Source organism: Lemur catta, chromosome 1, assembly GCF_020740605.2.
Source record: "Lemur catta isolate mLemCat1 chromosome 1, mLemCat1.pri, whole genome shotgun sequence".
In the NCBI taxonomy this organism is placed as follows: domain Eukaryota; kingdom Metazoa; phylum Chordata; class Mammalia; order Primates; family Lemuridae; genus Lemur; species Lemur catta.
In genome coordinates, this window is record NC_059128.1 from 173,857,497 (window position 1) to 173,883,234 (window position 25,738).

At 38.2% G+C, this 25,738-nt stretch overlaps 2 non-coding genes and 3 pseudogenes across 2 annotated transcripts; 2 read left to right on the forward strand and 3 right to left on the reverse strand.

Annotated features, from left to right (window-relative positions):
- The first annotated feature begins 2,551 nt into the window (after positions 1–2,551).
- Positions 2,552–2,949, forward strand: LOC123630118 (annotated as a pseudogene).
- Positions 2,950–13,701: 10,752 nt separating this feature from the next.
- Positions 13,702–14,728, reverse strand: LOC123644771 (annotated as a pseudogene).
- Positions 14,729–15,033: 305 nt separating this feature from the next.
- Positions 15,034–15,174, reverse strand: LOC123631038. Its single transcript, XR_006732922.1, has one exon. It is a non-coding gene; the product is annotated as a U4 spliceosomal RNA (small nuclear RNA).
- Positions 15,175–16,063: 889 nt separating this feature from the next.
- LOC123644835 lies at positions 16,064–16,651 on the reverse strand (annotated as a pseudogene).
- A 7,567-nt stretch (positions 16,652–24,218) lies between these two features.
- LOC123631161 lies at positions 24,219–24,322 on the forward strand. Its single transcript, XR_006733030.1, has one exon. It is a non-coding gene; the product is annotated as a U6 spliceosomal RNA (small nuclear RNA).
- The last annotated feature ends 1,416 nt before the right edge of the window (positions 24,323–25,738 follow it).

Consider the following 25,738-nt stretch of genomic DNA (forward strand, 5'->3'; position numbering starts at 1 on the left):
TAAATCCTGGTACCTGTGAATGAGATTTTATTTGGAAATAGGGGCTTTGTATGTGTAATCAAGTTATGATGATGTCATACTGAATTAGAGTGGGCCCTAACCCAGTATCACTGGTGTTCTTATAAGAGGAAAAAAGAAACAGAGATGCAAAGAGGGAAGAAGCCTATGTGAAGATGGAGGCACAGTTTGGAGTTATGCTGCCACAGCCAAGGAATGCCTGGGGCTACCAGAAACTGGAAGAGGCAAGGAAAGATCCTCTCCTAGAGGCTTTGGAGGGAGCATGGCCCTGCTGACACCTTGATTTCAGATTTGTGGCCTATGGAACTGTGAGAGAATAAATTTCTGTTGTTTGTGGTACTTTGTTATGGTAGCCCTATGGAAGTTAATACAATAGGTTTTGCAGACTTTTTTTTTTTTTTTTTTGCAGACTTCTTATTATAGTTACTCCTACCTATTTTATTTTTTTGTTTTGGGGTTTTGGTTTGTTTAGTTTTTACTGGTTGTTCTTCCCATTACATGTAGGGTTCTCCCTCATGTTTTCCAAGTTGTTTGCATAAAAGAAAGTTACACTTTTCTATTTACTAATTTTATATTCCATTACATAACTGAATTATCTTACTGTTTACAGTAGTTTTCCCATAAACCTAGTTGACTTGGGTTTTTCAGGTATAAAATTATACCATCTGAAAAGAGGGACTGTTGAACCTTTCCAGGTTTGTAGAACAATGGAGGCAATCTGATGCCAATTCTCCCCCCACCTTCCCTAGGTAGACATAAAATAAACAAGGAGAATAAATAAAACCACACAGAATCTATGCCTTCAACATTAGTATTACTAGGAGACAGAGAACCACAGCAACCTTCAAATTGCCTACAAGTAGAGGAGAAAAAAGAAGCAAACATATAGAGAAACCCTACTTCCTAACCTCTGCAAGCCTGTGGACGTACAGGGTGAGGCGAAGGGAGGTGAAAAAGACTCTGTGAGAAAGAGCAAAGGGACACAGGGGACTCTGAGGAGGCACAGAAAAAATCAGACCCAGAAAGACAGAGTAAAACAATAAATGCAAAAATACTGAACAGAAGTTAGGACTTGATAGTTCATAGACCTTAGTGCATGTAGAAATTCTGGACCAGAAGCAGCAGCCTCCTAGAAACAGTGCTTCTGGGGGAGAATCAAGTTAACAGATACACAGAAACGGTGGTACCTCTTGGAGACAAGGCAGTGAATGAAAACAAAGGCAATAAGGGAGAAATTAGGGATCCTGCAGAAACCAAATAGAATGAAAGAACAACCCTTTCTCTCTCCTCTCTTCCTTACCATCAACACTACAAATTCAAAAACTGCACAAAAGAGGGCAGACCAGCAGAAGAGGCACTCTCAAACTAGGAATTCTGTCCAGAAAATGTGCAGAAACAAACAAAAAGGCAGACCATATGCATATAAAAGTAATGCAAAAAAATCAGAAAATATAAATAAAAGCTTTTTTGCTGAAGTTAAAACTGTAACACGATACTCTGAGCTGAACAAGAATTTGAGGATATTAAAAAAAAGTCCTTGAATCATAAATACAAAAACTAAGAAACAAGACAGGCATAAACAGAAAGAAATGAAATAAGAGTTGACTAAAGAAATAGAAAGAAATAGAAGAAATGGACAAAATCATATAAGAAATGAAAATTAAACTATAAGGTACACAGGGAGAGTAGATTTAAATGAAAACTTAATAAAGAACCTTGAACAAAAAGCAAGAAAGCAATGAAGATAATTAAATTAAATTAAAAAAAACCAAAACATAAAGAAATTGGTTAAAATGGATGATAGGCAAGAGAAGTTGAGCATTAGTATTATTGGTGTCTCTAATGGAAAAATTTGAAACAATAGAACAGAATATTAAAATTACATTCCAAGAAAACTTTCCAGAAATAAAAGACCTGAATCTATACGATGAAAGACCCTACCGGATATTTATACTTGAGCAAACTGATCCAGAATGATCAACTCTGACACATTTCCTTATAAAACTGTTTTAAAGAAAAAAAACTCTTGGGGCATCCAGGCAAAAAGGTAAATAATTTGCAAAGGCAAGGGAATCAGACTAACGTCAGATTTCTCAAAAATAGCATATAAAGCAAGACAATAGTAGAGAAGCATTTTCAAGAACCTTAAGGGAGAAAATGTAAACCAAAAATAATATTAATATATCCTGTCAAGCTGTCCTTTAAGTTTCAAGGCCACCAAAAAATAGTTTTGACCACTGTAGAAAATAGGATGGCAATTCCTTAAAAAATTAAATATAGAATTATCATTTGATCATCATGGAAAATACATTGATGATATAATGTTACATTTTCTTAATAAGCACAATAATTTTAACAGGAACAAGAAAAAATGAATGATTCACATCCCATCAAAGGAAGTACTCATTAGTAATAAACATGAATACACAAATTAGATGAACATGCCATTTACCAGCCAAGTCATCAGTAAAAAATATTTCAGACATAACAGAATTGATTTTCCTCCCTGGCTGCTTGGGGATCAACCGCAATCATGAATGACATGGTAACTATCTGGACCAGGAAGTTCACGACTAACCAGCTACTTCACAGGAAACAAATAGTCACTGATGTCCTTCACCCTGGGAAGGCAACAGCATCAAAGATAGAAATTAGGGGAAAACTAGCCAAAATATAGATGACCACACTGGATGTCATCTTTGTATATGGATTCAGAACTCACTTTGGTGGTGGCAAGACAACTGGTTTTGGCATGATTTATGATTCCTTCGATTATGCAAAGAAAACTGAACCCAAACATACACTTGCAATGGCAAGGCATGACCTGTATAAGAAGAAAAAGACATCAAGAAAGCAGCGAAAGAACATAAGAGCAAAATGAAGAAAGTCAGGGGGACTGCAAAGGCCAATGTTGGTGCTGGCAAAAAGTGAGCCGGAGATTGGATAACAGCCGAAGGAGTAAAGATTCTGCAATGACATTATCTGCAGCCATTGTGTGGATTTTTCACAAGAGGAAGAGGAAGAAGAAGAAGAAGAAGAAGAAGAAGAGGAAGAAGAAGAAGAAGAGGAAGAAGAAGAAGAAGAGGAAGAAGAAGAAGAAGAGGAAGAAGAAGAAGAAGAAGAGGAAGAAGAAGAAGAGGAAGAAGAAGAAGAAGAGGAAGAAGAAGAAGAGGAAGAAGAAGAGGAAGAAGAAGAAGAGGAAGAAGAAGAAGAGGAAGAAGAAGAAGAAGGAGGAGGAGGAGGAGGAGGAGGAGGAGGAGGAGGAGGAGGAGGAGGAGGAGGAGGAGGAGGAGGAGGAGAAGGAGAAGGAGAAGAAGAAGAAATAGAATCAAGTGACTAAAATCTTTTTTTTTTTTTTAATTTTTTTTTGAGACAGAATCTTCCTCTGCCACCCCAGCTAGAGTGCAGTGGTGTCATCTTAGCTCACTGCAACCTCAAACTCCTGGGCTCAAGCGATCCTCCTGCCTCAGCCTCCTGAGTAGCTGGGACTACAGGTGCACACCACCACGCCCAGCTAATTTTTTCTACTTTTAGTAGAGATGGGGTCTTGCTCTTGCTCAGGCTGGTCTCAAACTCCTGACTTCAAAGGATCCCAGCCTCCCGTGAGTCCATGAGCCCAGCCTAAGTGATTAAAATCTTGTAACTACCTAGCATGTTTGTGAAGCTCTCCACATTGCTATTACATATCATCTTTGCTCACAGCTTTTTCCTTTTTAAGATATTTTACTAAAAAGATGAAAAATGGGTAGAGGGGGAGACCATGGCAGCTGAAGCAGCTGAGAAAAGTTTTAATTTATAGCTAACTGCTTCAGTGTAGTACACTTCAAAGGGCTGCTGAAGCCTCACCCAAGCAGCTGCAGTAAGGTGAACAGCCACCATTCATATATCCATGACATTTACTATTCATTTGCTGTGCATAAAACCCCTTTTTGGCATCATAATTTTAAAGTTGCAATGACTGCTTTACCAACAGAACAGCTCAGGGGTTAAAACAGACTAATTTATTAGGATTGTAGAACAAAAAACCAAATTCTTTCATGAGCTCCTCAGACAGAGCTACCTGGAGATACTGGGGACTCAGGGAAAGAGGTAGCTGAATCAGGGGAGGGCAACAGTTTATGATGAGAGTGAACATAACTAGAATGTGTGTGTGCCAGCTTTAAGGCATGGATATTCACCAGGGAGATTTGGGAACGACTCACACTGGATGAATAAAAAAAGTTAGAATTGTCAATGAGCAAATGAGGGGAGTGGAGAGTGACAAGTGGAGTCAGGCTCATTTATTTACTCAATAAACATTTATTCAGTGCCTGTCATATGCCTAGCATTGTGCTCTATTCCAAGAGATACAAAGGAGTCCTAGCTTTCAAGAAGTTCACAAACAAATGAACAAGATAAAAAAAACACAGTATAACATGCTACAATACTACAGCACTAGACAGATACTCAGGGTACTATGGGAGCAGAAAGGAGGAGCCTCTAACACAGGCGAAGGGTGGGAATCAGGTTCCAACTTGAGTTAGTTAGTAATAGAGAAAATTAGTAAAAATTATAGAGTTAAGGACTATGAGATGAAAATGCCATCATACTAGAAGAGTTAGGAGGGAAACTGAAGCCCTTTATGGTCTATTCAACTATTGTGTGAAGCCTGCCAAAACTGACTTCTAGTTCTTCTATAAGCAGGTGAGCAAAGAAGAGGTCCTCCTTGATTGGCTATACAGTTTGGAAGACTCTTTCAAGAAATAGTATATGATTAAGATATGAGCAAAAGACCTCATCTTAGAAATTTCTGGTGTTCTAGTCTGACCCAGGCAATCTAAAAAAGGTAAAAGAAAAGACCTATCAGTTATAGCTGCTTGTCTATAAGACCAATGGGAAACAAATTCAACCTTGCCAACTTACCCTTTGGTTAATGATAAAAGAATAATATTGGAGATATTTGTACACTGTGAGGATTCTTTTAAATCTTACTTTGATAGGAGGGCAGCATAAGGGATCCCTGATCTCAAGAAACTAAAAACTAATTTATTTAAATGAAATTAATAAAAGACATTATAGAGTAGTACAGACCAAAGTATCTTAAGCTCAAGAAAATCTGGAACTCTATAACCAGGTCAACAGACCTCAGCTTAAATAATGGTGCATAAAAAGTTTACCAAGTCACTTGGGTCCCACACAATGATAAATTCAGTGCAAACCCCAGGCTATCTATACCATACCTACCACCAGTGACGGGGTCTCATTGCCAGCCAGCCAGCAAGAGATCCATCTCTAAAATCCCATTTTAGTCTGCTACCTAAGATCACTTCCAATACCAACTGTGTTAGATTCATTCCTTTGAAACATACTCTCAGAGGGAGACTAGCATGCACGAAGTTTCCTGGGAAGTGTTTTGGGGAGATACACCTGTAACAAGTGAAGAAAGTAAAATTGGGCTTAGGGAAGAAACTGACCCAATGACATTGCAACTGGGACCTCATTTGATATAACATGGAGCTCTAGAGCCCTTCAGAATTGTCCTAAATGGAGACAAGTTGGCTTAGATCTTATATCCCTGCAACACACAGTTACTGGCCATAGAACACCTGTGGGAAGAAGTATAACTTGGGCAAGACAGTGCCCTGGGCCAAGGGCAATTCCCAATAAAGGAGGCAGCTGTGAGTTTTCAGCCGAACAGGTGGAGCATGAGTACCAAGAGACGGAGAGGAGATCTGGGCAGAGTATCCACTACAGTTACATAGCAATGAAAATCAATTGATTACGGGAACATGCAACAACATGGATAAAACCTGCAAATATAATAATAGATTTTTAAAAATAATACAATATGATTACATTTATATAAAGCTATATCAAAATGAAATACTTAATGAAAATGATGAATACTTAATATGTCAAGAATGTATATATAATTTTTTTTTTGAGACAGAGTCTCACACTGTTGCCCGGGCTAGAGTGAGTGCCATCGCGTCAGCCTAGCTCACAGCAACCTCAAACTCCTGGGCTCAAGCGATCCTACTGCCTCAGCCTCCCGAGTAGCTGGGACTACAGGCATGCATCACCGTGCCTGGCTAATTTTTTCTATATATTTTTAGTTGTCCAGATAATTTCTTTCTATTTTTTTAGCAGAGATAGAGTCTTGCTCTTGCTCAGGCTGGTGTCAAACTCCTGAGCTCCAACGACCCGCCCGACTTGGCCTCCCAGAGTGCTAGGATTACAGGCATGAGCCACTGCGCCTGGCGAAGAATGTATATATAATTTTATCAAATGTCCTTTCAAGAATCTATAGATATATTTTTCATTAAGCATCACTAAAGAAACAATCCCATTACAGAAAAAACTAAGAAATGTCTACTATTATCACTCATCACTATTATTTTACATTGTTCTACATGTTCTAGACAATACAATTAGACAATAGATAGAAATACATAAAGTAGAACCGAAGAGGTAAAATTATCATATTTACATATAATCATGATTATTTACAGCAAAGCCCAAGAAAATCAACTGGAGAGGGCCGAGAACAAAATTAATACTTACGAATCAGCAGCTTACTTATACACAAGAACCATGTCTTCTAATAACATATATGTATATATGAAATCATATATACGTGTAAGGATGCTCACTATGGTGTCATTTTATAGCAAAAGATTAGAAAAAGCCATAACTGTTTATGAGGCAGCTCACTATGTACTGATACGGAATGACGTCCAATATAAACTGTTCAGTGAAAAAGAAACTTACAAAGAAGTATGTGTTGCACACTACCATTTGTATAAAAAGACTATCTCTGAGGCAAAGGAATTGGCTGTCTGAAAGGCAAACAGTGGAAGAAAAACATTTTACTTTTCTTTTTTCTTTTATTAATTCTTATGAAATAGTAAGATGCCTTATAGCCTTTTATACCATTGTATTTTGTACCACAAACACAAACTACCTATGCAACAAATTAACTTAATTTTAAAAATTCTATATTTTCCTTCACATAGAAACAATATTTCCATTTTCTTAATATAATTAGAAATAACCATTTGAGCTATAGAGACAGGGTGTAGTGGGTTTTTTTTAGTGTTTTAGCTAGAATTCTTACTTAAGGACCTTGAAAAGACTTGTAACTATTATGTTGTATTCAAATTCTGTGCCAAAAAAGCATGTTTCTACAATAAGACAGAGAACAACCAAACAAGACCAAAACCACTAAATCTGAATTAGAATGCAAGTTACTACTAGTGGGGTTCCCAGATATAATTACAGAAACAAAAAAGTTCTTTTTAAAGCCAGAAGATGGCGATGTGACTTCATTTGTCTCACTGACACCTACATCTAAGACTCTTATTCTTTGTTATTAACTTGTTTTTTCTCTTTAGGTCTCTCTCTTATCCTTTTGGAAACTGAAATAAACATTAGTGTAAAGGAAGATAGAAGAAATTCCTGAATTTATAATAATCCTGTTTTTAAGTGAAAATAATATAATTAAAATGTATTATAAGGTTCTTGTTAAATATGAACACAGGCTTATATCCATTCTCTCTTGAAATTATAGTAAAATGAGGACAAAAAGATGAAAAAAGGATAAACAAACACACACACACATCTCTCTTATATACATCAGAAAGGCTTAAGAATTGAAGCCATATAAAGGTAGGGGGCTCAGTTGACACTGGAAATAGCAAAATCAGTTGAAAGTTTGAATAATGAACAGTTTTCAGCTGGGCACAGTGGCTCATACTTGTAATCCCAGCACTTTGGGAGGCCAAGGCAGGAGGATCACTTGAGACTAGGAGTTTAAGATCAGCCTGGGCAACACAGCAAGACTCTGTCTCTACAAGAAATTTAAAAATTAGCCAGGTGTGGTGGCACATGCCTGTAGTCCTAGCCACTCAGGACACTGAAGCAGGTCACTGCACCCCAGCCTGGGTGACAAAGTGAGACCCCATCTCAAAAAACAAAACTAAACAAGAATGAAAAAACAGTTTTCACCCAGAAACCGTAACCCATGTAGCCAAGAAACTGTCCCTTCTGTAACCCAGCAAAGATAGAAGTGGTTTACCTTCTAAAGACATTAAACCAGATAGGATGCAGAAATCAGGTACACATAAGGTTTGTGTACCACATCATACCACAAAGAGATTAAATGAAGATTTACATGCTGAACAGTGGACCTCAGCCCTCTTCCCCAAATCGGTTTCCAGAACACAGGCCAATCAGACAGGAAGCTGACCCAGCAGAAGAGATCTGCAATCACTCAATAACCTTGTGGCAAGACTTGCAGTTAACAACTCCTAGGAACAGAGCTTTTTGTTGCTTAACTACTTAATCTGAATAGGTGGCCAAAGTTTACTAAACAATTGAGAAAAATCTCTAACATGAAATAAACAGGCCAAAGTAACAAAACAGGAGACACCAAATTAAGAAATAGAAAGAAAGAAAAGAAAAGAAAGGAAGGAGGAGGGGGAAGTAGAATAGCAGCACGGGGTTGGGGGAGGAGAAAGCAAGCAAAGAAAGGTTAGGAAATCTCCCGCAAAGTAGAATAAGAAAGCTAAAAAAAAAAAAAAAAATGTAGAAAAACTTTAGAAGAGTTCTTCTTCAATCCAGGAGGTCTAACTAAAAGGAATTCCAGCTGGGCCTGGTGGCTGAAGCCTGCCTGTAATCCTGCCACTCTGGGAGGCTGAGGCAGAGGCAAGAGGATCGCCTGAGCTCAAGAGTTCAAGACCAGCCTGAGCAAGAGCCAGACCCCATCTCTACTAAAAATAGAAAAATTAGCCAGGCATGGTGGCTCACACCTGGAATCCCAGCTACTCGGGAGGCTAAGGCAAGAAGATCACTTGAGCGTAGGAGTTTGAGGTTGCAGGGGGCTATGATGATACCACTGCACTCTACCCAGGGTGAAAGAGTAAAACTCTGTCTCAAATAAATAAATAAAAGGAATTCCAAAAGGGGAAAAAAAAGTAAAGAAATTATACAAAAGAAATGCAACTTTTGTTTCTAGCAACATAGCGGACTAAATAATATGAAAACCTCACCTTAACAAAACATCTAGAAATGTTGGATAAATTAAATATTATCTCAAATGCTGAGATCACAAAAATAAATAAATGAAGCTTTCAGCCACCCCGAAGGAATTTGTTAATATGAATAATCAAGACATTTGGCTTTTAATGGCCTTAGAGTGACAGGAGACAAGGCCTTGGGAACCACATGAAGTGAAGAGTTGGAATTGGGGATCCCACCACCTTTTACACATTCTTAGTGAAAGGAATGACCAGGGTGGGGAAAAAAATCAACCAAAAGCAAAGAAATAACAAGAAAATATCTGTCTAGCTATAGACTGTAGGGAAAAGTAGACTGAAGGGAAAAGTGCCTCCTAAAAATCCTCAGATTCAGAAATCACATGACACTAATTAAAACAAAATTCTTTGACACAGCAAAACATTTAAAATAAAGAGATCTTAAAAACAGGCAGAGAAGGATACCAAAGGCACAGGCAACAAAAGAAAAAATAGACAAAACAGACTTAGTGAAAATTCAAAAATTTTGTGCAACAAAAGGCACTATCAACAGAGTAAAAATGCTACCCACAGAATGGGAGAAAATATTTACAAATCATTTATTTGATAAGGGGTTAATACCTAGGATATATCAAGAACTCCTGTAATTCAACAGTTTTAAAAACCTGATTAAAAAACAGGCAAAGGATTTGAACAGACATTTCTCCAAAGGAAATATACAGATGGCCAACAGCTACATGGAAAGATGCTCAACATCACTATTCATTAGGGACATGCAAATCAAAACTACAATGAGATGCCACCTTACACCCATTAGCATGGCTACTATCAAAAAAACAGAAAATAACAAGTGTTGGCAAGCATGGGGTGAAACTGTGCCCTGCCAGTGGGAATGTAAAATTCCACTGCGGAAAACAGTATGGCAGTACCTCAAAATATTAAAAATATGACACAGCCAATTCTACTTCTGGGTCTACTCCAAAAAACTGAAAGCAAGGTCTAAACAGATGTTTGTATACCCATGTTCACAACAGCATTACTCTCAATAGTTAAAATGTGGAAGCAACCCAAGTGTCCATCAACAGATGAATGAATAATCAAAATGTACCATATACATACAATGGAGTATTATTATTCAGCCTTAAAAAGGAATGAAATTCTGACATATGCTACAACACAGATGATCTGTGAGGACATTATGCTAAGTGAAATAGGCCAGGCAAAAAAAGACAAATATTATATGGCTCCACATTTTTGAGGCACCCAGAGTAGTCTAATTCATAGAGACAAAAAGTAGAATAGTGGTTACCAGGGCTGGGGGAAGGAGGAATGGGGAACTGTTGTTTAATTGGCATAATTTCAGTTTCACAAGATGAAAACAGTTCCGGCGATAGATGATAGTGACAGTTGCACAACAATATGAATGCACTTCCTAATACTGAACTACATACTTAAAAATGGTTAAGATGGTAAACTTTATGTAATATACATTTTACCACAATAAAAAAAAATTGGGGGGAAAAAGCAAGCAGAGAGGAAATGACTATTAGACTGCAGAAGATTTCTCAACAACAGTGAAAATAAAAACAGTAAAGTAATATACTCAAGGTACTAAGGCAAAGTAATATTAAACTAGAATTCTAAATGATATTTCAATAACAAGGGTGAAGTAAAAACATTTCAGTGAGTTGACCTTTAACAGACCTTCAATAAAGAAACTCCAAAGGATGTACTTTAGGAAAATAAAAACCACTTAAAATTCAAAACAAATTCAAGAAAGAGGAACACAAAATCAAAAAGATATCAGTATATATAAGCAAACATCATTTGGAAGACAGCTATACTCACTAATGTTAGAAGATTAAAAAGGAGGAAAAATAAGAGGAAATATAGCCTGGACAGCAACAACATAAGAAGGGAGAAGCTTGATCAGAATTTAAAAATTCCAAGAGCCTTGCATTGTTGAGGAAATACTGTGTTAAATTAAATATTCTCACTAAAAAAGTCAACCACTAAAGATATAAAGAGTACTCAAAAGCAAACAAGATTGAAGAATAGAAAAAGTACAGAAAAAGAAGTATAATTAGCCAGGCTCTCACCTGTAATCCTAGCACTCTGGGAGGCCAAGGTGGGAGGATCACTTGAGCTCAGGAGTTCAAGACCAGCCTGAGCAAGAGCAAGACCCTGTCTTTACTAAAAATAGAAAAACATTAGCTGGGCATCATGGCATGTGCCTGTAGTCCCAGCTACTCAGGAGGCTGAGGCAGGACGATCGCTTGAGCCAGGGAATTTGAGGTTGCTGTGAGCTAGGATGACGCCACAGCACTCTAGCCCAGGCAACAGTCTTTAAAAAAAAAAAAAAAAGTATAATTAAATGGTAGAAAGAAATGCAAATACACATATAAATTCATTAGTCAAAAGACATGTATTGTATTAAAATAAACAAGAAAAAGGAAAACAAAACCCAATCCCTGTTTGTAAGAAACATGCCTAAAGTATACACGCAGAAAGTAACAGAATGAAGGCTGGGCACGGTGGCTCATGTCTGTAATCCCTGCTCTTTGGGAGGCTGAGGCAGGGGGATCACTTGAGCCCAGGAGTTTGAGGTTGCAGTGAGCTATAACACCACTTGCACTTTACCTCCAAGCAAGAGAGGGAGACCCTGTCTCAAAAAAAAAAAAAAGCAAAGAAAGTAACAGAATGAAAAAGTAAAGATGATGCAGCTCTAAAAATGGACAAATTCTAAAAATACACAAACGGTCTCTATAATAAGAATATTACTGAGGCGAACAAAGAGACAATGATTAAAGGTTCTGAATGCAGGAAGACACAAATATTATAAATGAATACATTTCATAACATAATTTACAAACATATAAGGCAAAAATCAACCAATTTACAATGAGAAACTAAGATATCCACAATCATACAAGATGATTTTTAACACATATCTCTCAGTAACGAAGAGCCAAACCTACAAAAGGCAGTAAGAGTATAAAATATTTGACCATCAACACTATCAATAAGTTTGATTTAAAACACATGTGCAGAAACCTGCCACCAAAATGCGTGAATACACATTTTCTTCCAAAGAATTCTCTTCCAAACAATGCCAATAAGGATCAATATGTTCAATTATAGGTGAATTTAATTTATGATTAGCAACAAAATCTATACAGAACAACACAAAGTCAATGAACACCTGGAGGATATAATGGAAAACCCAACAGCAACAAAGATTAAATACCTGGTAATGAATTTAATAAGAAATGCATAAAACCTGTATGGAGGAATTTAAATTATACATCTGCCTGTACACAAATGTTCATAACAGCACTAATATAAAGCCAAAAAGTGTAAACAACCCAAATGGATAAATTAAAAAACGGTATTTATATACAATGAAATATTATTTGGCAATAAAAAGAGATGATTACTGATACAATGTACAGCATGAATAAACCTTGAAAATGTTATGCCAAGTGAAATAATCAGTCACAAAAAGCCACAAATTATATGATTCCATTTACATGAAATATTTAGAATAGGCAAATCCATAGAAACAGAAAGTGGATTAGTAGTTTCCAAGGGCTAGAAAAAGAAGGGGATGGAAAGTGACTACTGGCCGGGCGCGGTGGCTCACGCCTGTAATCCTAGCTCTGGGAGGCCGAGGCGGGTGGATCGCTCGAGGTCAGGAGTTCGAGACCAGCCTGAGCAAGAGTGAGACCCCGTCTCTACTAAAAATAGAAAGAAATTATCTGGCCAACTAAAAATATATATACAAAAAAAATTAGCCGGGCATGGTGGCTCATGCCTGTAGTCCCAGCTACTCGGGAGGCTGAGGCAGTAGGATCGCTTAAGCCCAGGAGTTTGAGGTTGCTGTGAGCTAGGCTGATGCCACGGCACTCACTCTAGCCCGGGCAACAAAGTGAGACTCTGTCTCAAAAAAAAAAAAAAAAAGAAAGTGACTACTAATGGGTATGGGGTTTCTTTTTAGAGTGATGAAAATGTTCTGAAATTAATGATGGGTGCAAATATACTAAAAACCACTAAACTGTACACTTTAAAAGGTGAATTTTATAAGATGTGAATTATTTATCAATAAAGCTATTTTTAAAAAAACCTGTATGAGGAAAATTTTTAAAAACTCCTAAAAGATGCTAAAAGAATATACACAATGGAAAGACATAAGATATTCTTGGATAAGATAACTCAACATTATAAAAATTCTCCCTAAATTAATTTATAAATTCAATATAATCCCAATAAAAATACTAACAAATCATTTTATAGAGCTGGACAAGTTGATGTTAAAATTGATATAGAAAAACCAACATGCAAGAATAACTAGGAAAGTACCGAAAAAGAAAGCCTACAGAGACCAGACCTACCAGACATTAAAACATATTATATAAAGCCTTTATAATTAAAACATTGTGGCATAAGTGTATGAATTGACAAAGAAACCAGTGGAATAGAACAAAAGTCTAGAATTTCACCCAAATACATAAGGAAATTTAGTATATGACAAAAGTAGCATCTCCCATCACTGGGCAAAAATTGGACATTTTTTCCAGAGAACTTTTTTTAAATTGCAGTAAAATATACATAAAATTTACCATCTTAACCATTTTTAAGTGTACATTTTTTTTTTCAGGCTTCCTGGTCTTTAACGGGGGCGTGGGCTGACGGCAGGTCGCCCGTGGCGGCGGCTCCGGAGCACAGCGGTCCCAGCGACGCCTCCTCCGGCGCCCTGGCCAGGGCCTCGCTGGCCCCATGAGGACCCGATCTCCGGCCCCGCAGCCTCGTCCGCTGCCCCCAACAGCTCCGCCTGCGCCTCCTCCAAGTCCGCCTTGGCTGCCCCCAGGTCCAGCACGCCCAGCGTCACTGGCTCTTCCGCCAGTAACTGCACCGAGGAGTCGCATTCACCGTGGCGGAGCCACCGCTCACGGAGTACTTGGAGGTGGTGCCGTCCTCCGCGTGCACCCCGACCAGCCCAGGCCGCAGGCCCCGCAGACTGGGCCGCCAGGCTGCCGAAGGCTCCGGCCGGCGTGGGCACAGCCGCCTGCGGGCCGCCGGCGCCACGGAGGAACACCTGCGAGGGCGAGGCGCAGGCGGAGGCCACTGGCGGCCGGCGGCCTCGGGGTAAGCGCGAGCCTGGCAGGGGAGCAGCGCAGCGGACTCCCCTTAAGTGTACTTTTTTTTTTTTTTTTTTGAGACAGAGTCTCACTCTGTTGCCCAGGCTAGAGTGAGTGCCGTGGCGTCAGCCTAGCTCACAGCAACCTCAAACTCCTGGGCTTAAGTGATCCTCCTGCCTCAGCCTCCCGAGTAGCTGGGACTACAGGCATGCGCCACCATGCCCGGCTAATTTTTTCTATATATATTTTAGTTGGCTAGATAATTTCTTTCTATTTTTAGTAGAGACGGGTCTCGCTCTTGCTCAGGCTGGTCTCGAACTCCTGACCTCAAGCGATCCAACCGCCTCGGCCTCCCAGAGTGCTAGGATTACAGGCGTGAGCCACCGCACCCGGCCTTAAGTGTACATTTTTAAGTGTACAATTCAATAGCGTTAAGTACATTCACACTGTTGTGCAACGAATCTCCAGAACTCTTTTCATCTTGCAAAACTGAAACTCCATACTCCTTAAACACAAACTTCCCATTCCCTCCTCCCCTCGGGTCCTGGCAACCGGCATTCTACTTTCCGTCTCTCTGAATGAGACTACTCTCAGTACCTCGTATATGTGGAATCATACTATAGCTACCTTTTTCTGACTGACTGACTTTACTCAGCATAATGCCCTCAAGGTTAATCCGTTCCTTAGTATATGTCAAAATTTCCTTCGTTTTTAAGGCTGAATAATATTCCACTGCATGTAGGTATCACATCTTGTTTATTTACTCATCTGTCAGTGCACACTTAAGTTGCTTCCACATTTTAACTATTGAGAACATGGGCATACAAATAGCAGTAAGAGATCTGCTTTTATTTTTAATTCAGTCCCCATGGAGTCCCTCAAAAATTGCCAATGCCGACTATATTTCAAGTCGTCATGGCAGGGTATTGGGAAAAGTTTTCCATTAGCAATAATTACACCTCGGATAAATCTCATTGGCTATGATATTGCCACTGCACAAAGCTAAGACAACTGCTTTAAATTCCTTTGAGTAGTTACCCAGAAATGTAAGTGGCTCAGTCACATGGTAATTCCGTTTTTAATTTTTTGAGGAACCACCATACTGTTTTCCAGACTGGCTACACCATTTTACATTCCCACCAGCACAGCACAGGTGTTCCAAATTCAACACATCCTTGCCAACACTTGTTATTTTCTATGGTTTTACTAATAGCCATCTTAATGGGTGTAAGGTGGTATATCCCACCATGGTTTTAATTTGCATGTCCCTAATGATTAGTGATGTTGAGCATCTTTTTATGTGCTTGTTGGCCATTTGTTTATTTCCTTTGGAGAAATATCTATTCAAAATTTTTGCCTATTTTTAAATCAGATTCATGATTTTTTATTGTTGAATTGTAGGCATTCTTTATATATTCTATGATATTAACCCCTTATTAAATATATGATTTGCAAATATTTTCTCACATTCCATAGGTTGCCTTTTCACTGCTGATGGTGTCCTTTAATGCACAAATGTTTTTAATTTTGATGCAGTCCAATTTATGTTTTTTTCTTTCATGCCCTGTTGTCATATCTGAGAAATCACTGCCAAATCCAATGTGATGAAGGTTTTCCCTTATGTTTTCTTATAAGAGTTTTATAGTTTTAGGTCTTACATTTAGATCTTCCATTCATTTTGAGTTAATTTTTATATGTGGTATAAGGTAAAGGTCCAACCCTATACTTTTGCATATGGATATCCAGTTTCCCCAAGACCATTTGTTGAAACAACCGTCCTTTCCCCGTTTAATAGTTTTGGTGCCCTTGTCAAAAATCATTTGCCATATATGTGAGGGTTTCTTTCTGTGCTCTCTATTGTATGTGTAGCTTTATGCCACTACTATAGCGTTTTCATTGCTGTGGCTTTGTAGTAAGTTTTGTGTGTGGAGGGGGTGTTTGTTTTTTACAGAAACGTTTCATGTAAAGCGTAGCATACTCCAGCATAAGGAATGGCATGGAGTCGCAGCAGCAGGGATGCATAAATGACTCCCACAAGAGCCTCCCATGCATGGCACAGAGGATGAGAAAGGAAACCATGAAACAAAAGAGCCCATGGCCTCAGACAGGGCAAAGCCCAGAATGGCACAGAAGAACTGCTGCTTGTGAGACAGGTTCCTGGCATAGCCAGTGATCAAGCAGCCAAACATTGTTCCAATGCCAGCTCCTGAACCAGCCACACCAACTGTGGCTGTCCCAGCACCAATAAATTTGGCCGCTGCATCAATGTCCTGGGAGACAACACTGGTATGGAACTTCCATCTGGCCACCTGGAGTGGGGAGCTGCTGTAGGAGGGCTGTTTAGATGAATTCTCTGGCCTATTCGGGAAGGGGCAGACACAGGCCTGGTTAGACCCCTGGTACAACAGCAGACCAGAGCCAGCAAAATGAGCAATGCCTGAGTGGTCTGCACTTTTTCAGTCTGCATTCCCACTGCCCTGAAGCCCCTGCCTGCCCCACAACACTCAGCCTGCTCCTGGTGACTATAATAAGTTTTGAAATTGGAAAGTGTGAGACCTCCAACTTTGTTCTTTTTCAAGATTGTTTTGGCTATTCAGGGTCCCTTGAGATTCCATATGAATTTTAGAATGGTTTTTTCTATTTCTGCAAAAAAGTCACTGGGATTTTTTTTATTGATACATAATAATTGTACATATTCATGGATTACATGTTACATCTTGAAACAGGCACACAACATACAATGATCAAATCAGGGTAACTGGAACAAGATTCACCTGAAACATTCATCATTGCTTTATGTTGGGAGCATTTGAAAACTTCTAGATATTCTGAAATACAATAAACTATTGTCAACTATAGCTGCCCCATTGTACCACTGAACATCAGAACTTCTTCCTTCTATTAAACATAATTACCCCTTCACCAACATCTCTTCATTACCCCATCCCACCACACTGATCAATCTCTAGTAGCCACCATTCTATTCACTACCTCCTTGAGATCAATTTTTTTTTTAGGTCTCATATTTGAGTGTGAAAATGAAATATTTGTCTTTCTGTGTCTGGTTCATTTCACTTAAAATAATGTCCTCCAGATCTATCCATGTTTCTGCAAGTAACAAAATTTCCTTCTTTTTCATGGCTAAATAATATTCCTTTGTGTACATACATCACATCATTTTTATCCATTCATCCCTTGATAAACCCTTAAGCTGATTCCATAGTTTAGCCATTGTGAATAATGCTGCAATAAACACTGAAGTGCAAATATCTTCTGGTTACATTTTATGACTTTGCCTCACCCAAGCAAGGTTTAGAGGCATGCCCTTCCCCTCTACAATGCTCAACATGTCTGTGACCCTTAGTTGTGAGTTTGTCCCCCCCAACCCTCTAATCCCTGGAGAATATTACTACCATGTGAGCACCATAGTGTTAATCAGTTAGTACCAATTTGACGGCGAGTATATGTGTAGACTATTCCTCCAATCTTTTGATACCTCACTGCGGATAATGGGCTCAAGCTCAATCTATGAAAATATAAGCAGTGCTAGATCACTGTCATTTCTTATAATTGAGTAATATTCCATTGTAAACATATACCAAATTTTAGTAATTCACTCATGAATTGACAAGGACTTGGGTTGTTTCCAGAGCCTTGCAATAGTGAATTGTGCTGCCATAAACATTTGGGTGCAGATGTCTTTATTATAGAATGTCTTTTGATCTTTTGGGTAGATGCCCAACAGTGCTATTTTGATAGGGGTGGCACTGAATCTGTACAGGGCTTTGGGTAGTACTGACATTTTAGTAATATTAAGTCTTCCAATCCATGAAAACAGGATGTCTTTCCATTTATTGGTGTCCTCTTTAGTTTCTTTCAGCAAAATTTTGTAGTTTTCAGTATTAGAAGCCTTTTGTCTCCTTCATTAAGTTTATTCCTAAATATTGTGTCCTTTTTTTTTTGAGACAGGGTCTTGCTCTGTTACCGAGCTAGAGTACAGTGGCATCATCATACACAGCTCACTGAAACCTCAAACTCTTGGGCTCAAGTGATCCTCCTGCCTCAGCCTCCCAAGTACGACTATAGGCACACACCACAACATCAAGCTAATTTTTCTATTTTTTGTAGAGACAGGGTCTCACTATTTCGCTCAGGCTGGTCTCAAACTCCTGGCCTCAAGTGATCCTCCCACCCCAGCCTCCCAAAGTGCTAGGATTACAAGCATGCACCACTATGCCCAGCCTATTTGTTCTTTTTAATGTTATCATAAGTGGAATTTTTTCTTAATTTCCTTGTCAGATTGTTCACTGTTAGTGTATAGAAGTGAAATTGATGTCTGGATGTTAATTTTGTATTCTGCAACTTTGCTGAATTCGTTTATCAGATTCAGGGTTTTTTAATGGAATCTTTAGGATTTTTTCCATATAAGACCATGTCATCTATGAACAAAGATCATTTTACTGCTTCCTTTCCAGTTTGGATGCCTTCTATTTCTTTTTCTTACCTAATGGCTCTTGTTAGGACTCCAGTACTATGTTAAACAAAAGTGGTGAAAGTGGACATCCTTGTCTTCTTCCTGATACTACAGGAAAAACTTTCAGGCTTCCTCCATTGAGTATGACGTTAGCTGTGAAATTTTCATATACGGCCCGATTATGTTGCGGTAGCTTCCTTCTATTCCTAGTTTGTTCAGTATTATTTATCATAAAAAAGTGTTGAATTTTGTCAAACCTTTTTTCCTATCAATTGGAAAGATGAGTTTCTAACAAATAAATGGTGCTGAGTAGTCATTTGAAAAATGATAAAATTATATCCATATTTCATACTATGCACAAGAATAAACTCCAGAAGAATTAGGAATCTAAATGTAAAAATTGAAAGCAGACACCAGCTTAGCCAAATGATCAAGGTAAACATCACCAATGATAAAATACATCAACATGATGAACGCTTTGATGTAATGCTCTGTGAAAGAAAGACACAATATCCTTTTTGTGGTATTTTTATTAAAAATGCATAACCTCACTCCAATCATGAGAAAACACTGGACAAGCCCAAACAGAGGGACATTCTGGAAAACAACTGATCAGTACTCTTCAAAAATGTTAAAGTAATGAAAGACAAAGGAAAACTGAAGGCTGTTAAAAAAAAGAGAAGGCTAAGGAGAAATAACAATTGAATGCAGTGCAGTTCCTGGATAGGATCCTGGAACAGAAAAATGTCAGAGGAAAAAATGGTGAAATTGAAACAAAGTCTATAGTTTGGTCAATAATATTAAACTGATACTAATATTATATTACTCTTGATAATTATACTATGATTATGTAATATGTTTTCATTAAGGGAAATGGAATGAAGGATACAAGTGAATTCTACATCTTTTGCAACTTTCCTGTCAACTCTAAAGTTAGTTCAAAATAAAATGTTGTTTTAAAAAAGAAATATAGCAATAAATGGACAATTTAGAGTTATAACCATCAAAAGAACTAAAAGTAGATATGGTTCAAGGTGATTTTACCAATCTATGCTGTCGGAAGTCAGTGTAGTTCCCTTGAGGAAAACAGAGTTCATGACTGGAAAGGGGTACTAGGGTACTCGTAATAGTCTTTTCTAGATCTACGATGCTGGTTACACAGATATATTTACTGAAAATTCATCAAGCTGTGTAATTATATTATATACAATTTTTTAATCTATCATATTTCAAATAAAAGTATCTTCCTTAACATGGTTTTATCTCTGCAGAGTGAGACTAAAAATATAAGGAAGAATTTTAAAATTTAAAAATTGAAGGCAACCAAAAATTGGGGGCTTTTTTTTTTTTTTTCAGACAGGGTCTTGCTCTGTCACTCTGGCTAGAGTGCAGTGGCATCATCATAACTCACTGCAACCTCAAACTCCTGGGTTGAGGCGATCCTCCTGACTCAGCCTCCCAACTAGCTGGGACTACAGGTGCACGCCACAGTGCCTAGCTGATTTTTTTCTATTTTTCCATAGACACAGGGTCTTGTTCTTGCTCAGGCTGGTCCTGAACTCCTGAGCTCAAGCAATCCTCTGGCCTCGGCCTCCTAGAGCGCTAGAATTACAGGTGTGAGCCACCGTGCCCAGCCTTGAAAGCAGCCAAATATTAAAGAAAAAAGTCAGAAAGCCAAACCTGAGACCCTAGGCCCAGAAGAGTCTAGAAAGCATGTCTTTTCTCATCCTTAGCACCTGATTTCCTATCTTCTTCTTCAGGCAATATGGGATTTTGTGCAAGATAAACAACCCATAAGAATAAGGTTAGGCTGGGTGTGGTGGCTCACACCTGTAATCCTAGCACTCTAGAAAGGCAAGGTGGGAGGGGCACTTGAGGTCAAGAGTTCAAGACCAAGCCTGAGCAAGAGTGAGGCCCTGTCTCTACCAAAAATAGAAAAAATTAGCCAGGCGTGGTGGTGCACGCCTATAGTCCCAGCTACTTTGAAGGCTGGGGCAGGAGGGTCACTTAAACCCAGGAGTTTGAGGTTGCAGTGAGCTATGATGATGCCACTGCACTCTACCCAGGGTGACACAGCAAGGCAACACAGTGAGACTCTGTCTCAAAAAAAAAAAAAAAAAAAAAAGAATAAGGGTAGATAAAATAGGGAGTGCTTTAATGGATAGCTATCAGACAAAAAAATTCATACATAGTGAGTATTAGAAAATATAACTTTGAGTTTCCTATTTTGGACATACAAATTTTACCAAAAGCAGACTGGTTACTTAAGACAGATTTAGATTAATCGTGCAAAATTCATCAAAGTTGCCATTAGTCACAACATGAAAAATTTCTTTACATACTGCTGTAGGAATCCTAATAAATAATTAGATGGTGAGCTGAGGATTTCTCAACTCTTGAGGTAGTTAAGATGATTTTAAAAATCAGAAAATGTTTTACATAAATTAGTAAGTCAAATTAATGTAATAATAGTTCTGTGTTTTTCACTCAAGGCCAATTGTTTCTTTACAGGGTGAATTACCGGAGTAAATTTTACACAAACAGGAAAAGATGTCAAATAAGTAAGAAACTTCTAATACTAACAGATCAATAGATTAGACAGACAGACAGGCATACCTAGATACAGATATAGCCTATTAAGGCTTTGTTTAGAAGTTTGTCAATATAGTTAAAAGTGAAAAGAAAATAATCCTTTGGTGCTGTATTTTCTACATTGATGACAAAGACATGTACTAATACTGTTATTTCAAACACACCAATTTTCTGGTTGCATATTCAATTCAATTTACCAGATATATCCATACTCCTGTTCATAACAGCATCATTAGCCACAACATCTTTGATTATGAAGTACAATGGTTTTTCTAGACATGGTACTCTTGCTCTGTGAATAACAACAGACTCTTCCACTATTTATTGCTATTTTTTTGTTGTTGGTTGTTGTTTTGTTTTGTTTTAGAGATGGGGTCTCACTATATTGCTCAGGCTAGAGTGCAGTGACTATTCACAGGTGTGATCACAGTGCACTACAGGCTCGAACTCCTGGCCTCAAGCAATCCTCCCACCTCAGCCTCTGAGTAGCTGGGATGAGAGGTATACATGCCCAGAACTATTATATTTTTATTCTTCCTACTTCTGGGAACCCTCTTAGCTATTTTTTTCTTCTTTCATCACAACTTTAAGATTTTATGTCACTTCATAATATCCGTATTTCCTTTAGCCTACATATAATTTTTTAACAAGTCAAAAGGACATACAATATGTACCAAAGGACATATAGGCCTTACAATAAAGTATGTTACAAACAAGTTAGTTTAACAGTATAATCTTATCTAAGTATATACTTGTTTCTATTCATAATAAACCAGTCAGTTTAATAGAGTCACACAGCTCATCATCCTAATTTAACCAATTAACTGAAATACAGCTAAACTTAAGATAACACATAAAACATTACAAAGAAATGCTCTGTTTTTAAAATTACAGTAAACAGTGACATTAGTGAAAGGATAATCAATCAAAAACAATAGCTAATTTTCTCAAATATCTACAAATAGAACTAACATACGATCCAGCAATCCCACTACTGGGAACTTATCCAAAGGAAAGGAATTCACTCTATCAAAGAGATATCTGCACCCCCATATTTACTGCAGCACTATTCACAATAGCCAAGACACGGAATCAACCTTGGTGTCGAACAGATTAATGGATAAAGAAAATGCACATGCGCGCGCGCGCGCGCGCACACACACACACACACACACACACACACACAATGGAATACTATTCAGCCACAAACAATGAAACCCTGTCATTCCCAGCAACATGGATGGAACTAGAGGACATTACCTAAAGTGCAATGAGCCAAGAATAGAAAGTTAAACACCGCAGGTTCTCACTCATATGTGGAAGCTAAGAAAAACTGATCTCATAGAGTTAAAAGTAGAACAGAAGATACTAGAGACAGGGAGAGATTGCAGCGGTCCCCAATCTTTTAGGTACCAGGGACCAGTTTCATGGAAAACAATTTTCCCATGGGGGTTGGGTGCAGCAGGGCGGGGAGGCAGAGCTCAGGCGGTGATGTGAGTGAAGGGGAGCGGCTATAAGTACAGATGAGGCTTCGCTCCTTCACCCACCGCTCACCTCCTGCCGTGCACCCCACCTTTCCTAAGCAGTTTCATAGAAGACAATTTTTCCACAGATGGTGGGGCGGGGCACGGACCAGGGTTGGGGATGGCAGTGTTAAAGGGTTCTATACCACTGTTGGATGACTATAGCTAAAAATAATATATAGTTTCAAATAGCTAGAAGGAGGACACTGAACATTCCCAACACAAAGAAATGATAAATGTCTGAGATGATGCATACCCTACTAACTGATCACTATACATTATATGTATTGAAACATACCATGTACCCCATGAATATGTATAATTAGTATATGTCAATTTAAAAAATTAAATTAAAAAATGGCTAATTTTCAAATCACTTACTTATATTTGAATGAACTCACAATACCCTAGGAAAAACAGAAAGTATACTGGAAAGTCCCAACCAAAAAGAAGCTACAAAGATTTTTGGCTTCTCCAAACTACTTTCCCATATTCTATCTTTCCATACACTTAGAATTCTTTGAGGGCTGAGACAACGTCATGTCCCTTTGTCAACTCAGTGCCTCACACAGTGCCTATAGCACAGTAAGCACTCCATATGTGCCTGCTGAGTGACTCACACAAAGACCAGCTGGTGGGGAGTTACCATCTCTCTATGCCTGCTAGCTGGCTTGCTGTGCTGGTTCATACCATCCCCAAGAATAAGGAAGGTAAAACAAACAAACAAAAAAAAAGGCTTGAATTTAAAAGGGCAGTAAACAGAAAACAGAAGAAGGGAGTTGGAAAATACTATACTCAGAATAAAATTCTAATTAGATCATCACAGATTATTCCAATAGGGAAAAAAAGACTTTAAAAAGATACATGTATTTTTAAAACAAAGATGACTCTGGCTGCCATGTGTAAGGACTAGAGACAGAAAAAGAATGGAGGAAGGAAGGTCAATAGGAAGCTATTACTATAGTCCAGAGAAGAAGGAAAGGTGGCTCAGACTATGGTAATAACAGTAGGGATGGAGAGAAATGGTTACGGATAAACTTTTTGCTTCAGGCATTTCTATTAACAACAATTATCTTCAGACTGGATGGGGCAAAACAAGTATTGGTAGCTTGTGCAAAATGGGCATTTAATAAATTTAATCAATGAACTGATGGAAACCAAAGCTCGATATGAATAGGAAGATTAGAGAAAGTTCCTAACTGCTCTAAGCAAACCTTCAACAAGTTTTATTGCTCCAAATAAAATTCCACACAGTTGTTGGCAATCATTCAGAAACAATGGCAAGCAAGAGAGGTTGCCAGAAGACCGAAGACAGGAAAGTATAGTGCTGGTATTAAAAAAAAAAAAGAAAAATGGCATCCTGCCAACTATTGATCATTGAGGTTAAAAGTAATTCTAGACATGATTCTGGAATCATTACTAACAGAAATTTGTGAACACTTAGAAAAAGTAGTAATCAGTTCTGGCTTCAGCAGCATATATACTAAAATTGAAACGAAACAGAGATTAGCATGGCCCCTACACAAGGATGACTTGTAAATTCATGAAACGCTCCATATTTTTACTTGAATTTTTAAAAAATCCTTTCCTGAAAAAAAGAAAAGAAAAAGTAGTAATCAACATATGCTACTGGAAAGTAGTAAAGTTTCATTAGAATAAGTAATGACAGATTAAAGCTCTTTTCCTGACAGTCATTAGGGTTAAAAAAATGAGGCATATAGAATCTGAGTTTTAGTAAGGCAACTAACTGTCCAAGTTCCTCATATATTCCTTGTGTGAACCTGGAAATAGTTGAGGCAGATAATGATAAATTAGCTGAATTTCTAACTGGGCTGACCAACTTGAACCAAAGAATTAATACATTTTTTATCACTCTTAAGAGGGGTCTTTAGCAGGGCAAAAGCTCTGCTCTTAGCCCTGCCTAGTCAACATTTTATTTATTTATTTGCTTATCATTATTTTTTTAGAGATAGGTCTCACTCTGTCAGCCAGGCTGGAGAGCAGTTGGGCAATCACAGCACACTGCAGCCTCGAACTCCCAAGCTCAAGCAATCCCCTGCCTCAGCCTCCTGAGTAGCTGGGACTACATGTGCATGCCACCACACCTAAATAATTTTTTAAATTTTTTGTAGAGATGGGGTCTCACTATATTGCCCAGGCTGGTCTCAAATTTCAGAGCTCAAGCAATCCTCCCACCTCAGCCTCCCAAACCACTGGGATTACAGGCATGACCCACAGCGCCCACCCTAGTCAACATTTTAATAAAAGATTTGCATGAAGGCAATGCCAACATTATCAAACTTATAGTTTATCAAATGTACAAATTTGACATGTATTGGATGACCAAATGAGGATTTTAAAAAATGTCAACAGACTAGAAGCAAACCTCCAAAAAAAATTTAATATGGATAAATGTGAAGTCCGCCAAAAAATATTCTATTAAAGAATTGGGAAAGCATGACTTTAAGAATTAGGAGAACATAGACAAAACAATCCAAAAATTTAAACTCCAAAACCAATAATAACTGGTAACATATATATTACACTTAGATGCCAGAAACCATCCTAAATGCTTTACATATATACATTAATTTAATTCTTTCAACAACCATGTAAGATACATGCTACTATTAACCCCATTTTACAGATCAGGAAACTCAGGCCCAGAGTGTTTACGTAATTCACTCAAGGTTTCCCAGCTAATAAACTGCAGAGCTAAGATTTAAGCCCAGGAAGGCTAGCCCCAGAGTTAATCTTCTCAACCAGTACATGAATGAATCAACGGTGTGATGTGGTTGCCAAAGAAATTAATCTACTCTTAAAGCACATGTTTTAAAGCCAGAGAGATTAACTTATGGTATTTTATACTAGTTAATACCTAATCTGGGGTAACATGCTTTTAAAAAGAATGTGGATGAACTAAAACAAATCCACAAGTAAGCCATCATTACTGTGAGGCGGTTCAAATGAAAACAATGA